Consider the following 15,162-nt stretch of genomic DNA (forward strand, 5'->3'; position numbering starts at 1 on the left):
CAGCTACAGAGACAGGGATGCGACTGGGAGATTGAATTTGGATGAGGGTGGGGTGAAGATCAGAAGTTAGCCTACCTGCTTCCTTGGCCAGCACCCCCACACATATTTGGTTCCCAGCACCGACATGTTGGATGACATCAACTCCAGAGGATTGACACCTTCTTCTGGCCCATGAAGGCACCCCAATAAAGGTGGTGGTATACATGCATGCATGTGCGCACACACACACACACACAGAGAGAGAGAGAGAGAGAGAGAGAGAGAGAGAGAGAGAGAGAGAGAGAGAACAAGAAGTTCATCCTGTCTATCAAAGCTAAAAATATTCATAGGTGAATGGGGAGAGATACAGATAGACAGCTGCCAACCAAAAAATGGAATTTATGCAAGAGCAATATATTAGTAACCTTATTACCCAAGTTTGGATTGAAGACACGTGATCTGGAAAGTGGAGCTTAAGGTGTTAGTTCCTTTGCTGAACAAGAGTTTCTGGGAACAGATCTTTGCCCACTTTATGAGATGGGACTCAGATATTTGGAAAGCCTTACGCACAAGTGGAGTCCATTATGTGGGGAGAAGAAGATGTGGGGTGGAGCTGCTGGATGATAGAGGAAAGTCAGGTGTGAAGACTGAGTGTAAAGAGGTGGAAGATTCTGGATTTTACAGAGTATAAAGTGGATTAAATGGACAGGTGAGTAAAGAAGAGTATTTGCGTGTTGGGAGAGGTATATTGGGGCTATCTGTAGTGTCCATGGCTTTGTGGTCATGTTGAACAGCTTTAAGATCAGAGAGTAGACAAAACTATGCTGTTTTGTTTTTTCTTGTTTTTTTTGTTTTTTGTTTTTTTCTGAGACAGAGTTTCTCTGTGTAGCTTTGGAGCCTGTCCTGAAACTCACTCTGTAGACCAGGCTGGCCTTGAACTTACCGAGATCAACCTGACTCTGCTTCCTGAGTGCTGGGATTAAAGTTGTGTGCTACCACCACCTGGCAAAGTCGTGCTGTTTAATAAATGCTGTTTGGGGAACTGAATATGTATGGGTGATTGAACAAAATATCATATAACAGCTGATCATGAAAGAAACAAACAACAATCTACTTGAGATGATATTTCAATAGGGCAAATTACTATTAAACTTCTCGTGATAAGTTAAAAATTATAAAGTAATAAAACCAGTGAAAACAATCAGTGTGAAGTATCTCATGATGATTTATTAAGTTTGGAAAAGTGGATCTGGCTAGGGTGTGAACAGGAGTAGTAATTGATTGGGTGATAAGATTGGGAGACATGGGGTGCTTCATGTTCCCAGCCCCTCCTCATCGAATTTCTTGCTAACTAGCATCTCCACCCAGAGAGTGAACAGAGGAGGGGAATCAAACCTCTTTTATGTGCTTTCAGAACAGATGGTCTGAAGAGTAATGAGTCATTTTTTTTTTAAACTGCAATTACCATTTGCAGTGTGGTTTGGGATTCACTGAAAATTTCATTTATTCATCCCATCCCAAGATTTCATTAGCATGTATGATTGAGTCAAATTGATTTTAATTATTTAGTTGACCCTTTTAATTACCTCATTTTGCCTCTGATAATTTGTAGGCTTCCTGCAAATTTGTAATTTGACCACATCAAAGGAGTCATGTCTTCGGTAAGACAAGCCTGCAGAAAACCATAGCCATACAAGCCACAAAATCATGTTCTGAAGTTTTGGGAAGTTCATTTGGGGATTGGATGAAATCCAAATAATTTCTTGATTCATATTCTATTTTCAAGATTAACCTTTCCATTTTGTCTGCATCCTGTCTTAGTGGATTGCGTTAGGTATAAGGACCAAGGATGGACATGTAATGCCTCAAAGCTTTCTGCTCATTGCTTTCCTAGGGAGGTGAAAATGTACATAGAATTGAGTCTTCTTAATTGTGTCTCCATGTAGTTCTTTACCTCCTTATTTGTGTTTTCAGTCTTGTGAAGTGATTATTCTGTGTTGTGCATGGGCTTTGTTTCTGCAAGCACACCGTGAAAATATTAACAGTCATAGCTGACACGCATGTCATCTTCTCTGCACGTTCACTAACAATGAGTAACCATGGCGTGCATAACACTGCTCAAGGCCCTTTGCTCTCAAAGTTGCCCACATATAAAGATGGTAAAATTACTTGATATATTTTTTTTTTACCACATCTTAGAAGAAGAGTAATTTTCCCTTCATAATCAAGGAAGGAAACTTCAGATAAGAATGCTGTGTCAAAACAGAAAAAGGAAGCAAACATTAAGTAAAGGTGTAAAACAGGGAAAATAAGTATCAAGAGAGAAAGATGCTGATAGTGTCTTATAGTAGTCTGTTTTCTCTATATCAACAAAGAGTATTCCCTCTAAATTTTAGAGTATAGGGTATATAAGAAGGCTCTGGATCCTAGTGCTTTAAGTGAGTTTGATTCCCTTCACACAGAGCTTCTTACTTTATTCTATAGAGCCTGAGGGCCACCCATTTGATGTGGCTTTGGATGACCAAAGGCAGAATAAGATCTACTTTCTCTCATAGACTCTTCTTACTACACTCCTGAGCATCCACAGGAACACAGAGGTTTCTTGCTACTATCTTTCTTTGGTAACTATTTTCATTTTCTTGTTTATAAATTTTGAGGAAAGGTTTTGAAATGTTGACACAAACTCTTACAACAGCGATAACATCAGGTGCACATTAGACCACCCTGCCCCCTTTCTTTTTCAGACAGTTTCTCTTTAGGAAGCCCAGGCTGGCCTCAGCTTGGTAATCTTCCTGGTTTAGCTTCCGTAGTCCTCGAATTACACATGGGCCTCACCACATCTGGCCTAACTGAAGTATTGTTTCCATTCAGCAAGATCATTGGTCAGAGCTGTTTACTAGCCCTGCATTGCATGGTGATGATACCTGAGCTTAGAAACTCCCGATGAGTTTCCAGAGGAGTGTTTATAGACAAATACCATGGTTTCAGTCCCAGAGCTCCAACTAAAACTTCACTTTGAAACAGTCAATCGTTTGATGATTCTTTTGTGCTCTACTTTCTTCCAATGTGGACAAAACCATTAGGGGAAATTTCAGTCTAGACGTTTTGAATCTGCAATTCAGGTCCTGGTAGATCAATAGTAAGTAAAGCTAATGTGTAAAGAAATATTTGCTCTTATCCTTTAGAGAAAAATGGATACTAGAGGAATTTGGCATCCTCAAGTGTGTTAGATTTTTACAGCTACTTGTTCAAAATTTGTGAGCTATAGAAATTACATTAAATATCTAAAAATCGGTTGCTACATTTCTCTAGATATAAGAACATACTCCAATTCTCACATCTTAGGTTACCTAAAGTCATAGGGAGACTTTTAAAAATTCCCTTTCATGTCATTTTAAAAATATGTGTTAATATATATTTTTCAATTATACAAATTCCAAAGAACATACAAAATGATCATTGCCAAAGTAAGAAACTTTGAAAGTAAAGAAGTTTGCATTGAATATTAATTTTTAAACTTCCTGTTTATAATTTTGTTGTTGTTGTTGTTGTTTTTATGAGGCTTATCACAGTGGCATGAGTTAAATGGGCAATAGTGTGCTTATTTTAAGCAAATGGATAACTTCTGAGCAAAATGTGATCATTTTCATGAAGATATCCTACCATATCATTTTATTTCTGAATACATTTACAACAAAAGAAAAATATAAAACAAAAAATCTGGTGTTTCTTAATAGCTAAATCTGATACAAGTCCAAAAACATTTTGCTGTTTTTGCAACCTCCAGAGCTACACCAGGGTTCTTTGCACGGACTGATGAATGATAAATTTTTTTTTTTCATTTTTCTTAAGAAATTTTCTACTCACTCTATATACCACACACAGATCCATCTCTTCCCTCCACCCCCCCAACCCTCCCTCCTAAACCACCCACATCCCCCCATCAGCCAAATCAAGGTCTCCTGTGGGGAGTCAGCAGAGCCCGGCACACTAGGCAGGTCCAAGCCCCTCCCCACTGCACCAAGGCTACACAAGGTGTCATACCACAGGCACAGGGCTCCCAAAAGCCTGCTCATTGCACCAGGGATGGATCCCGATCCCCCTGTCTGGGTGCCCCCCAAACATGCAAATCATTGCCATGCAGAAAGAAGGGGAGACTGACCAGCAGCACCACCTTGGGAGAACTTGGGTCAAATGCACTGCACATGACTGTCTTCTGACTGGAAATACTTATTAAGTAGACAGCAGAGAACAATGTGCTCAGCTGCATGCTCCAGCAGAGGGGCAGCTGTGTCATGCCAAGGAAATAGCTGTTTCCACCCTCCCAAAGGCAAGATAACCCATAGCTTACATTCACAAAATTCCTTTTTGTTCCTACTGGTTTCTGTTTATAAAAACCAAAGGGTACAGTACTGGCTGATTACATCTATCTCGTCTGTAATTTTCACTGCTACCTCTACCCTACTTGCATTTTTTTTTTCTGGAAAAGCACACTAAGCATTTTGTTTCAGAGACTTCAGTATCGGATAGAAACTACCAGAAAGACAAAGACAAGTGTTTCCCCCTCACCTTCTCTTCTCTTCCCTTCTCCTTCCTCTAGTCTTGTTTGATTCTCTGGGAGGCTCAGTCAGCTCCTTTGGTGCCTCCTCCTTTGACTTCTTCCTTCTCTCCTGGGAGAGGCACAGACTCAAGTTGAAAAGAAGTATAAAGGAGAGGAAGAAGATAGGTTAAGAGATGGGAGATACAGGCTATGATTCCTCAGCAATGTATCTGATTCTCATCTGGACATGAATGAGAAGAAAGAGGCTTTTTAAAAAGAAAAATGCATTCATAAAATAGTTAAGCTGTATTAGACAGCTGCTGTATTTGAGTTTTTGAAAATAGATATGACTCAAAAATAGGGTTGTGATGAGTAGAAACTACGGGTACTGCAGGTGTCACTAAATGGCACTGTTTGGGGCTGTTTTGTTTTATACGGGAAATAGTAAGGAAACATGTCTCAGTGTGGACTTGAATGACCTGGTTCATGGGAGTTAGGCAGCAGTGGGGACTGGGCACTGAACAATTTTAATCCAAGTTATGATGAAATCAGGGTTATAGAAAATCTCCACAGGCTCTATGTTAGAATACACGACTGACCGAGTAAAATGTCAGAGTGGTTGATACCGCAAAGAAGTAGACTTTCCTGGGAACTGGACCCTTCCTGGGGTCTGTATCCTTTACATTTCTAACTGAGACTGTATTGTTGTTGCAAGTTTTGACTGAATTCCCAGGAGTGTCCCGTGCTGGTCCATGACAGGATCTCACGTCACACTGGCTTGCTTCTTTGTACTGCCGCCTCTGTTCTTGAATTGGAAAAGTGGGGCTGGTGGGGCTGTGAGTATCAGGTGATGCTGACATTTGGTGGGCACTGGGGACATGGCCATCAGGAGGTTCAGTCTTCCAACAGCTTCTTCATTTCGGTGGGAACAGTGGCACAGGAGTGTTGCTCGGTTTTGCCTTTATTTAAGCACAAGACGTTTCTTATGGCCTTGAAGATAAGGCTTTCTTCTATTGCCTTCCCCTTTTTCTTGATTTCACGTGGGATTGCTCTAAGCTCTCAAACTCTGTATATGACCCTTTAGGTTTCACCTGACTAAAAGAGTAATAAGCTTCGAAAGAATTTCTACAAAAAAGAACTACCCTGAGTTCTTTGCTGTATATTCCTTATAGCTCCGTATTTTTTAAATATTTGTAAAAGGACTCAAATGTACATTCATAAACACACACACACACACACACACACACACAGGATGTACAAAATTCTATATTACTCAGTTTGTTGTAAAAATTTACTGGAACTGTTTCTTCATGTGACATAAATTCCTTATTTTCCTCACCACTGTGTCTCTGAAATGTTGGTGTTTGACTGCCAGTTGGTCCATATGCTCCCTGCACAACAGTGTGACCTTCAACCCTCAATTTCCTCCTCTGCAGTAAAACAGAAATCTGGTACATGTTCATAAATACCAAAAAAAATGGATTTCCTGTGAAAACAAACATGTTTATTATGAGGTGGCAAAGTGAATGGTCACTTTATTTTTATTTCCAGAGAATTTGCCAAATACTTTTTAGCAGGAAAATGTTTCTTTGATGAAAAAGGAAAATAAAAAAGGAAATAGAAAGGAAGGACATGGTGCAATATTTTAGTATCATTGTGTTTTGAAGAACAATAATATCCACAGGTCATTGTGGAATTGGCTGTGAAAACAAAAGCAATTTAAAACATCCATTTCAAGATTACTGGTTGCTGATCTTCAACCTTTATTGTACATTGTTCTATATCATTGAAATAAATGATAGGCATTATTTTTATTCAAAGAAGATTTTTATTTTTAATTCACAGAAAAGCTGAGCAGAAAGTATGAGAGATCCTGCTGTGATCCTTCCTCCCAACACTCTGATTTTCAGCCTCACTTATATTCTGCATCAGTGTGTATTCTGGAGAAACTGATGGGCCAGTGTTCATATATCCTTACTACAGAGAAACCCACAACTTACATTAAGTTCCATTCTTTATATTGCACAGTCTGAAGATTATGACAGATGTGTAAAGGCCTATCTACCAGCATAGCAACATATCACGTTTTCCCACTTTAAAAAAAATGGATTCTGGAACCACTGAATTTGATGCTGTCTCTATAGTTTTTTGATTTCTAGGATGAGACCTATTTGTGAATACAGAGTGTCTAGCCTGTCTGTATTGGCTATTTTAATTTAAAATACACATTTAGAGGTCCTTTGTCACTTTTTACGACTTTGATGTCAACTGTCGCATTGCATGGTGTACTATTGGTTTATACAATCATCTATCAAAGAACATTTCTGTTGCTTTCTTATTTCCACAGATGCAAATCAGATTCTATAAATATGCACATACAGGTCTTTATATAGACATGGCTTTCTAATTCTTGTTGATAAACACCAAGGAGCATATTTGCTAGACCTCTGTTAAGAATGTCTTCAACTCGATAGGATCTGGCAAACTCTCTTCCAAAGTGTCTCATACAATATTATCATTAGATTTTGGACATATGAGTTTTTACATATGAGTTTTTATAACATATAAACATCCAGTCCATAGTGTAGATCTACTTAGATTATCAGGTTTTCCTTACATGTGAGTTTTTAGTAGATTATACATTTTAAGAAATTGTTCTATTTTATCGAGCTTGCAGATATGTTTTTTGGTATATATATATATTTTTTTTTTTTTTTTTTTTTTGGTTTTTCGAGACAGGGTTTCTCTGTGTAGCTTTGCGCCTTTCCTGGAACTCGCTTTGGAGACCAGGCTGGCCTCGAACTCACAGAGATCCGCCTGGCTCTGCCTCCCGAGTGCTGGGATTAAAGGCGTGCGCCACCACCGCCCGGCGCTATATTTTTAATTATTTATGAAATTAAAATATAATTGTACCATTTTCTCATTTCCCTTTCCTCTATCCAAGTCCTCCCGTGTACCACCTTGTCCTTGTATGATCTCAAATGCTTGGCCTCTGCATCTCTTCTTCTTCTTCTTCTTCTTCTTCTTCTTCTTCTTCTTCTTCTTCTTCTTCTTCTTCTTCTTCTTCTTCTTCTTCTGATAGACAAATAGATAGATAGCTAGAATCCTGCTTGGTCTGCAAAATGTGATTTTGTTGTATTTGTTTTGCTTTGCTTCTTTTTTGAGACAGGGTATTTCTGTGTAGCCTTGGCTGTTCTAGAACTTGCTCTGTAGATCAAGCTGGCCTCAAACTCGCAAAGATCTGCCTACCTCTGCCTCCCTAGTGCTGGAATGCTGGGATTACAGACATGCACCACCAACCAGCCAGAGCATAATATATTCTTGTATATACATGATTTTAGCGCTGAAGGATAACCACTTGGCACTAGATAACCAACTGGGCTTGGGGAGCACTATTTCTTCAGCAAAGAACTATAAGCAACTAAGATATAGAGTTTTAAAAATAATATGGCATGTGCATTTTCCTCTTAGAATGCTCTAGTTACTGATGTAATAAATATGTAGGGGTTTGTACATTTGTGAGTACAGAAAATTTTTTAGAGAAATTACAGTTTTGTCAATAGCAAGCATGTAAATTTTTTCAACATCTCAAACAGCTGTTTTGTGAGTTCTTACCAGACACAGAATATTAAACAATGTACTATGAAGAATAAAACATTGTTTATAAAATATGGTGGTAGACAACTTTGGTAAATTGTATGATTTCCTAGCTTCATCTTTACAATATTTTAAAAAATATAATCATCATATATCTTTAAGTACATCTGCACACTGTGCATTAATCAGCTGAACTGAAGTTACTGATAATCTCAAACATTCATCATTTCTTAATAATGAGAAGTCTTAAAATTCTTTGTTTTCACTATCTTAAATCATACAGTACAATATTATTGCTTATACTCACTTTCTGTACAACAAACTATGAAATCATCTCATTCTGGTTAGAATACATTATTGAAAAAACAAAATATAAATTTGGCAAAGCTGTGGAGAAATGAAAAATTTAATACACTGTTGGTAGAAATGCAAAATAGTATAGTCATTATGAAAAACAGTACATCTTTTGCTAAAATAAAATAAATGTGGAAGTACTACATGATCCATTGCTGAGTATATAACCAAAAGCAAATGAAATCAATTGGCACAGAAATGCCAATCATTTTAAAGAACTTACTTTCACAGTTTTTTGTCTTTCTTTTTTAACATTTTATACACTCATTTTCAGCATTTCTTTTAATTAGTCATTTTTATATTTGAATATAGGCTTAAATTTTATATATTTATGTGTTGTATGTCAGAATAAGCATATATATATATATATATATATATATATATATATATATATATATATATTCTGTCATTGACATTTATGTCAAATGACATAAAACATCTATCATTTCTCAGACTGAAACATTCACTCATTTATTCTGGCTTTTATTTCAGTCACGTTTCTTGAACATTTTTTGTAGAAGGATTGAATTTTCTTCCATCTACCCTGTGTAACAACTAGAGAGTGTTTTTGACAGTACATTACAGAAGACTCTTTTATTTTAAAAGTTGTTATTCTAATCAAGTTTATTATGTATTCAGACACTAATTATACTCTTCAGTGATCTATTACATTTGTATGCATGTGGAATTCAGTCTCCATATGAGAACAAGAAATCTTGGTTCTCTTGTTTGACATGGAATTAGAATAGCTTTTTGTAAGGACCCCAGCAAGAAACTGTGATTGTCAGATGAAATCAAAATTTCCTTCACTGTAAACCATGTCTCCTTTTGGGAGCATTGGCACTGTGGCAAAAGTGGACCTACAGATGTTGGCAGATACCACATAGTTCATTTCAAGATATGATCTGGATGTGGGGTAATGGACTGCTAATATATTCACAATGACCAGAAATCCCCAGGGATCTGTGGAAATTTATTTTTCTGGTCAAAGTAGAAGGAAGAGTAATAGCTCTTTAGACTACATTTTGAGTCATTTTTTTCTATGCTACACTGAAAACAAATTTAAAAGTAGATTTTGAAAATTGCTTTATGGCTTTCACCAGCAGTAGCTTTGAAAATACATTTCAAATATAATTATAGTTTATAACCTAATGCTCCATGGTAGAACAAAAGCCCTGCTTCTGAATGAATGCTCGTTTCCTAAACTTGGAACATTTTCCCTGTTTTTTTTTTTTTTCTTTATTGGTTAGCATTTAGAATTTTGAGGTGAATGGTACCATTCCAATATTTTGTTTGGGCCAACTAACTTTTTATAGGAAATTTAAAGCTGTATCATGCTCTAAAATTCCCATTTACTCTGAAACACTATGAAAATATTGGTGACCAACTAAGATTGTGGTTGTATTAATGTTATAAAGGTAGACATGTAAGTTAGGTTGTTTTTATGACTGCTAGCTTTAAGTGTTGGGCAACACATGGCAGATAAATTGCTTTAGTGTTTTTAAGAGAGTTAGCATATGCATTTAATCTACTCCTTTATATCTTATAAATCTGGAAATTTTATTTAATATCATAAAAAATTTTATTGTTTATATTTTTCTCCAATAACAAGATTTAACAGAATTGTGTTTGTTATTGACTTCAATATTCTTATGGCTATTACAGAAAAGACACTTACGCCGGGCGGTGGTGGCACATGCCTTTAATCCCAGCACTTGGGAGGCAGAGGCAGGAGGATCTCCATGAGTTCAAGGCCAGCCTGGGCTACAGAGTGAGATCCAGGATAGGCACCAAAACTACACAGAGAAACCCTGTCTGGAAAAACAAACAAACAAACAACAAAAAAAAGAAAGAAAGAAAAGACACTTACATACATAATTTTTTTTCAATCAGTTATGATTATCATAAGTAGTGTACTTCCTCACAAACCTTTGGTTGTTCCAGACAAGATTGAGTTTAAAGGAATTTTATATTTTTATTCATGTCTCTTCAAAATTTTATTCAAAGCTCTTATTAGTTTTAATTTTTAATCATATGAATGTGTATGGGGAGTGTGGTTTTGGGCATATAAGCGCCATACTTGTGTAGCTCAGAAGAAGATATCATATCTCCTGAAACTGGAGGGAAGCATCCAATGTGGGTGGTGGGAATCAAACCTTGGTCCTCTGAATGAGCAGCACTCTTAACCACTGAGATATCTCTTCATCCTTCAAAACAATTGTTTTGATTCACCCTGTGCTTTAGGAACTTTATAAAAATTACATTTCACCGTGGTCATTTCTTGACTTATTTTGTAATATTTATAGCATTTATTATTTACTCATTTTATAATATTAGGAATTAAACTCATGGTTCTGCACATGTTAGCAAATGCCCTACATCTCCTGCTTCACAGTATTTATTTTTCAAACTTGTAATTATAGAATAGACCTGTTGAACTCAATTGTGCTTTGAACTAGAGTTTCACACTAGTTATTTCACATATTGGTCTTCTAGATGCCTTTGGATCCCTTAATCACCCTTCTACCCACTTACAAATGTGGCATTATGAAGAAATTTCCCCACAAACAGACTTTGGTGACAGTTTCAGTATTTGTGTGTACAAGATTGTCATGTGTTCTACAGGATTGACTGCTAAGTGCAGCGTGGGAATTTTCAGTTATTGGCATGTTCTGAGATGTGTTACAGACTTTATTTGTCCTTATCAAAGATGTAGAGTTGGCATTCAGAAGTTACTAGGGAGCTGTTTTCATAGTTTTGTACTTATTATTTTTTCCTATTTTTTTGTTTTGTTTTGTTTTTTTTGAGACAGGGTTTCTCTGTGTAGCTTTGCGCCTTTCCTGGAACTCGCTTTGGAGACCAGGCTGGCCTCGAACTCACAGAGATCCGCCTGCCTCTGCCACCCGAGTGTTGGGATTAAAGGCATGCGCCACCACTGCCCGGCCTTATTTTTTCCTATTCTTTAAGGAATAACAAATAAAATGGTCTTACTATTCATATCACCATGGAATCAGCCAAAACAGAAATTGTACTTGCCCATGTCTTTTCTTTAGACACCGGACACCAGAGTAGTTGTGTAACCTGCCATCTCAGTGAGTAGAAACCACACTCTGAACTCTGACTTTTCCTAAAAGAACTGCAGTTCCTGGTCAGACAACTGTGATGTCAAACTCAGTGATGTACTGCCTTTTTACTCACAGTGTTTGAATGAGTGAGCTAGGATATTTGATAGGTTAGATTTCTTAAATGAATCTTGATTTATGATGTTTTCACCTTAATAATGAGTGGATCAGAACTTCTCTAACTTAAAGATTATCTGTATTTTAATAGGGTTAATTTTTATTAAGAGCTATAATTTCTGTAGTTGGCATTGTAATTTCTGTATATTCTCCCCACTAAAACTATTGTGAAATAATTCTCACTTACACGTACAGTAGATTATATGATTTATTTCATTTTGATGCTCATTTTAGAAAATAACAAATAGCATCACATGGCTCCTTCTGTAAAATGGTCCTTTTTCTTTTTCCCGTAAGTACATGTTTTGCTTTCTTGAAAAATAGTTTGGATTAATTACTTAACTATTTTTAGGAACATGGTGCCTAGTTGAAACCAACATTGAAAACTTAAGATCAGAAGAAGGATTCCTGCAGTTTCTTATGTACCTTTTAACTGAGTTTGGCTGACTGAAACCTTCTGAGTAAACTTCAACTGATTTAAAACTTTATTTAAAGTTATGCCTAAGTAATTAAACATTTGTATGTGATCAAGAAATAGAATTGGACAGAGTATAGTTTTAGCAGATTAATATCATTTAAATTAGGATAAAAGTTTAGTAATATATGTATATATAAATCCTAAAATATGAACAAATACAAAGCTAAGGTTCTTAAAATGACAGGAATTTGAGCTACAGAAAAATCAGAGCAATAAGGTAAAATTGTGTGAAAATTCTTAAGCAGAACATATATCAAGTTCTATATTTATTTTTAGTGGATTATAAATGACCTCTGGTTTTTATAACTTCAAAAATGAAGGCCCATTTCCCAAAAGACAAATAATACATGCTAGAGCATGTATCTTCTTGGTCTATCAGAAAGAAATTTCCCAAATATTTCTTCAAAAACTAGAAAGTTTTAAAACTTGCAGACCAATATCATAAATATCCTTATACTAAGGAGAGAAAGACATTAGATTTTGCAAGATAAATGTTCACTCAGTTTGATGACATCTCATTTAGTGACATTTTGTGGAGCATTTAATATAAATACAATGGATGTGATACTTGTCAATCAGTCTCTGAGAAATGCTGAAATGGGAGGAGAGGACACATTTGTCAGTTTTCCAGATGAAAATGTTCCCCCGGAAGCTGAGTTAAGTGACACCAAGGGCAGAACTAGAAAAGGGACACATTAGAAGTCACCCAAGCCTAGCACATGCCTGTATGGGTCCATCCAAACTCCCCAGAAGTCTGATATTAAAGGGTGGACTTCCAGGAATAGTAGGTTTCTCATCTTGCTAATGGAAACAGGTTCTTCAGTATTTTTTCTTTTACTAAGCATTTTTGCTGTTGTTATTGTTACAAAGTTGCAGGGTTTTTCATTCCACATCTTAACAATTGCTTGGTACAAAGCACTTCCTTATGACTGGTCAAGAGCAGGACCAGATGCTTTAATAATGATGCAAACCAGAGGTAGGTTATATATTCAATACAGTTTTTTTTTCTAAGTTGAAAATTTCAAAATAAAATATGCATGAGAAGATTTTACCTTACCTCTGTGCTGACCAAAACATATTATAGCAAACTTTGCATTTCAGCACATGTACAAAGACATGGTTTTTATTTCTTGATATAGTCATTTACTTAAACATTTTTTAAAAATTCCAAGAATTTACTGCTACTATTATTGTTACTCCTTTTGTTTCAAGTTAAGAGCTAGTAAATTGTGCAGTTGGGATTTAAAACTTGGTCTATTGGTTCCATAAGGCTATCATTTTGTAATTTTTAAAATATGTTCTCTATTTTCATGGAATAGTTTGAGAAAAGCAAAGGACCCAAGCCAGTAAAATTATTTACTTCTTCAAATGAGCTAAATGTATTTCCCTTCTCCTCTGGCCTCCATGAAGAGTAAAAGTTTTCATCTGATTGATATAAGTGGAAGGGTCATTCCCAGCTTTTGTCTGAAAAGTACAGATGTCAAATGTAGGCTTTGTCTAGTCATGGTAAAATTCAAGGTATTCATTTAACTTCCCGGCATTGTGTTTTGAAACAAAGGGTGATTTAACTTTACCTCTCAGAGTCTTTCTTAAGAAAGGGTGTGGAATTCCTCTCAGATTCTCAAATGTAGGGTGATGAATCTGTTTAGTGACTGTTCCCTTGTGCTCTCTTCACTCAAACACTTTCAGGCCCTCTTAACTTCTAAAGCACTTTCTCAGCACGCCTCATAATTGACTTCAGTCCTTATCTCTCTTTTTGTAGATACTAGAAGATTCTGCTGTTTGCTGTCAGACAGCCAGGAATGTGTTGCTCTTTTCCTAGTAAAATGAAAATAACAAGTTCAAATAAGTTTTAAGTCTTAAAGAAATATAGGGATAAGAAGTTCTCTAAGCAATGGTGATTCGAAGACTGTTGGACTACAAAGGCTAGGTCTGTGTTTAGGAACTAATTTGTGGAATGACAATGGTCCCAGAAGATAGAAGGATACAGCCAATCTTTCCTGACTTGAAGAAAGGAAGACAAGTTATGTCCCTACCTCTTTTTAGGGATGACTCAACTTACCATCTCAGATTTGATAATCTCTCGGTCTTTCTAGGACTTTCATTGTCTCTTCTGGTAAAGTCAACAATCAGTCACACTTAGAATGGCTTTACTGATTGCTAGTCATTAGTCTGCATGCTCCTTATACATTTTAATTTCATTTGGTTTTTGTTCCATTACCCTTACAAATGAGGAACTTGTGATAAGAATAGATGAAGTCTGCTTAAGCTTCTATAGTTAGGGAGTGTTTGAGCCATGGTTTGCAGTGAGGTTACTCAGCGACATGAACTACGTATGTAACTGTTAGAACAGTGCTGCCCAGGAGAACTTTGTGAGCTGATTAAAAAAAAAATCCTATATTTCTTCTGCTCATTATCAGAGTCTGGGTCTAAAGTAGGCATTAAACACTTAAATACTTCAAAGGTGGACAGTGGGACCAAAAATGCATTTGAAATTCCATTCTATTTTGTTTCTAATTTAAACAGCTCCATATGTCTATTATCTGTCTAATTAGCTAGGACAGCCCTAGACATCCCTCTTTAGGAAAAGCAAGGTGTATCTGAGTGAGAGAAGAATGATCTAAGGAAACAACTGGACAAATTTATATCATCAAAAGATCTAGGTTGCCAGTGTTTATGATGACTGTTAAATAATGTTTGAAAAGACAACTGGGTTAACCTTTGAATTGCATTTTAACAGTCACTGTGGTAGAATATACAGTACAAGTCTTCCATGTGTCCCATTTGCCTCAAAGCTGTACAGTGCATCATAATAAAAAAAAAAAAAAACAATGATACAATATCAACTAAGAATAATGAGAGTTAAGGGAAATATCTGGCATAGACAGCTTTGCAGATAATGGCTGCATACTCCTAACCCTTCATGCTACATATCTTAAAATAGATATAATTTAGGTTTCTGGAATTGCTTTCTC

The 15,162-nt window shown here is 36.3% G+C and overlaps 1 protein-coding gene and 1 long non-coding RNA gene across 14 annotated transcripts in view; one reads left to right on the forward strand and one right to left on the reverse strand.

Annotated features, from left to right (window-relative positions):
* Gpm6a (glycoprotein M6A) overlaps positions 1-15,162 on the forward strand; it is a 275,020-nt gene that overhangs the window by 28,979 nt on the left and 230,879 nt on the right. The gene's annotated exons all lie outside the window — the stretch shown is intronic.
* The window catches only part of LOC128119123 (uncharacterized), a 95,890-nt gene that overhangs the window by 24,236 nt on the left and 56,492 nt on the right, over positions 1-15,162 (reverse strand). For 10 of the 13 annotated variants that reach the window (XR_008221456.1, XR_008221458.1, XR_008221461.1 and 7 more), the window contains one exon: positions 11,904-14,005. This is a non-coding gene — a long non-coding RNA (uncharacterized LOC128119123). Of the gene's footprint in view, positions 1-75; positions 165-4,548; positions 4,650-11,903; positions 14,006-15,162 lie in introns of those variants that run through there. The other 3 variants (XR_008221455.1, XR_008221454.1, XR_008221462.1) reach the window with 3 other exon arrangements.

Source organism: Peromyscus californicus, unplaced genomic scaffold (assembly GCF_007827085.1).
Source record: "Peromyscus californicus insignis strain IS unplaced genomic scaffold, ASM782708v3 Scaffold_23__1_contigs__length_62951481, whole genome shotgun sequence".
Taxonomy (NCBI): domain Eukaryota; kingdom Metazoa; phylum Chordata; class Mammalia; order Rodentia; family Cricetidae; genus Peromyscus; species Peromyscus californicus.